This window comes from Hyposmocoma kahamanoa, unplaced genomic scaffold, assembly GCF_003589595.1.
Source record: "Hyposmocoma kahamanoa isolate Upper Pololo Valley unplaced genomic scaffold, ASM358959v1 86904, whole genome shotgun sequence".
Taxonomy (NCBI): domain Eukaryota; kingdom Metazoa; phylum Arthropoda; class Insecta; order Lepidoptera; family Cosmopterigidae; genus Hyposmocoma; species Hyposmocoma kahamanoa.
The window spans coordinates 1-2,799 of record NW_020654398.1 but is presented as its reverse complement, the minus strand read 5'-3'; positions in this window follow the sequence as shown (position 1 = coordinate 2,799).

The window sequence follows — 2,799 nt, the reverse complement described above, 5'->3', positions numbered from 1 at the left end:
ATAAAAAAAGAGTCGCGCTGAGAATATTGATAACACAATATCTTATGATATATTAGTAGCAGTAGAGCTCCTTGTGAAAGAGCTCGTCCAGGGAAGTACTGCCACCTTACCTATTTCTGCCGCCAAGCAGTAATGGTCACATTACTGTGTTCCGGTTGTGAAGGGTAAGGGTGCTGGTGAAATTACAGGCACATGAGACTTGTCAACTTATGTCTCAGGGTGACGGGCGCAGTGGCAGTGCCCCCAAGATCTTTGTAATTTAAAGCTCTTGGTGGCACTGCAACTGTTATGGGCAGGCGTGTAGCTTACCATCAGGCACACGACTTGTTCGTCCCGTTACTTAATGTCATTAAAAAAAAAAAAAAAAAAAAAAAAAATCATTACAGGTGTTGATGAAAATTTAATTAAAAGGTTTGCCACAATTTTGCAAGTCATTTCTTCGGGACAAACAATAAATATAACAAAATTTAAAGAATATGCTGAAGTAACTATGAAGTCAATATCGACATCTGTCACAAAACCTTAGGTAAACTTGCTGATATTTGAAATGCAATTGTTGAAAGAAATTGTTAAAAGCGTTTGCTATTTGGGTATTGTCTATCAGTCGTCATCATCGTCTTATAAACTCGATATGTTTCTGTCAAATTTTTGTTCTGCTTGGTTTGTTAATTTATTATACACCACGATTCTTTGATTTTATTTAGTGCTTTGTTAATCCTATTTGAATTTTGGAACTTCTTAGCATGATATAATAGTTTTTCTATTTCTATGGAAGTTTTATTTTTAATAATAATATACAACAAAAGAATTTAAAAAGTCAATGTATATCACTATAAATATACTGCGGATGAAACTATGATAAATGCGCCCTACTTCTTTACACCATAGGTGTGGAATAGATTTTTTTTTATTTATAACATTTTCAACCCAGACCGTTATATTACAAAACTCGCACTGAACCGCAAGTGCAGATATATATTTTATGGTAACTCGAGACTCCAACTATATGGATCAATACATTATTTTTTGAAAAAATTTGAGATTTCAGAGATATACCCCAATTTCACTTTTTCTCCATACAAAAAAAGTTTCAGAGCCATATAAGTATAAAATTACTGTGTCAATCGAAAATATCCACATGACAGTTTATGATTGTATTGGTGAGTAAAATCAATATCCATCATCATATTTATAAAAGGAGTTGTTTAATTTTCAAGTACCCCTAAGTCCACTAGCGATCATTTTCAGCCCACTGTGCGGTTGGGGGGTCGTTTAGGGTGTCGGTTGGGAGGTCAGATAGGGGGTAGGTTAGGGTGCGGTTAGGGGGTCGGTTAGGGGTTGGTTAGGGGGCCGTTTAGGGTGCCGGTTGGGGTCAGTTAGTGGGCTGGTTAGGGGATCGGTTAGTGGGTCGGTTAAGGGTTTGGTTAGGGCGTAGGTCAGGGGCGGGTTAGGGGCCCTTTAGGGGTGGACCCCCTAACTGACCCCTTAACCGACCCCCTACCTATCCCCAACCGACCACTTAACCGGTCCCCAACCGACCCCCCAACCGGACCCTAACCGACCCCCTACCGACACCTAACCGACCCCCAAACCGACACCTTAACCGACCCCCTACCGACACCTAACCGACCTCCAACCGGACCCCCTAATCGAGCCCCTATCTGAGCCCCCAACCTTCGTGGTGGTATTATATGTGAAGAACTACATACAAAAAATATATGTAATTAGATTGAAGTCGTTGTAAATGACGAAGTAAATGCAAGTGATCAATCACTTTTTTGCAAAGAGCATCTATTATATGTATGTATGTGTATATGTGTGTGTGTGAGTGCGTGTGTGTGCGTGCGTGCGTGCGTGCGTGCGTGCGTGCGTGCTTGCCTGCGTGCGTGCGTGCGTGCGTGCGTCCGTTTGTGTAAAGCGGAACGTTCAAAAAATGAAGTATGAAATTATTTGATTTTTAATTCGGGACTTATTCACGTATAAACATATTTTATTTACCTCGACTTTTCGGACATATTGCAATGTCCATGGTCTCGCAAGGACTGAAGAGGCGGGTGTCAGCATCTTCTAGTTGTGCGAGTTTTTCTAACTACCCGCACTTTATCTTCATTACTTATTTGTGCACTAGGGTTCTCACTACACCGACACACAACACTCACGACATCTTAAATACTCGTATTCAATGCAGTAGAAGCACATTTGCAGGTGGCAACAGTGCTGGTATTGTCAAAGACGTCAAAGTCATCTTTTCGCGGTTATAACTTAGAGTAGCAGGGTTCTAGGGTTATAGCCGCCATTTTGCGGTTGGTTTAAATTGCACATTTGCATCCTTTATAGGCCGAGTAGATAGGGATAACGTATCGCGTGAGCGACTAATTTGTGTTGTGAACATGTTATGAATGGCATTTATACGTATATACAGTATTCGACATGTATAGGAATATTAATAATAATTATACGTACTTCGTGCTCTGAAGTATGGTTGTATTGGTTTAACAGTTTTTTTCTGGTAAAACTGAATATTTAAAACTTCTTTTTCAAGATATGTATTGTGGAAGGAAATCCTTTGAAGGAAATTGTTGGTTTCCACATGTCGCGATAAGTATACTAATAAAGTATTTTGTAATTTGTATTTGTATTTTGTATTTTAAATACACCCCATGAAAGTATTTTGTATTTTGTATTTCAAATACACCTCAAGAAAGTATTTGGTATTTTGTATTTTAAATACATTTAAGGAAGTATTTTGTCATTTGTATTTCAATTAAGATGTAGCATGTATTTTGCCCAGCCCTGACT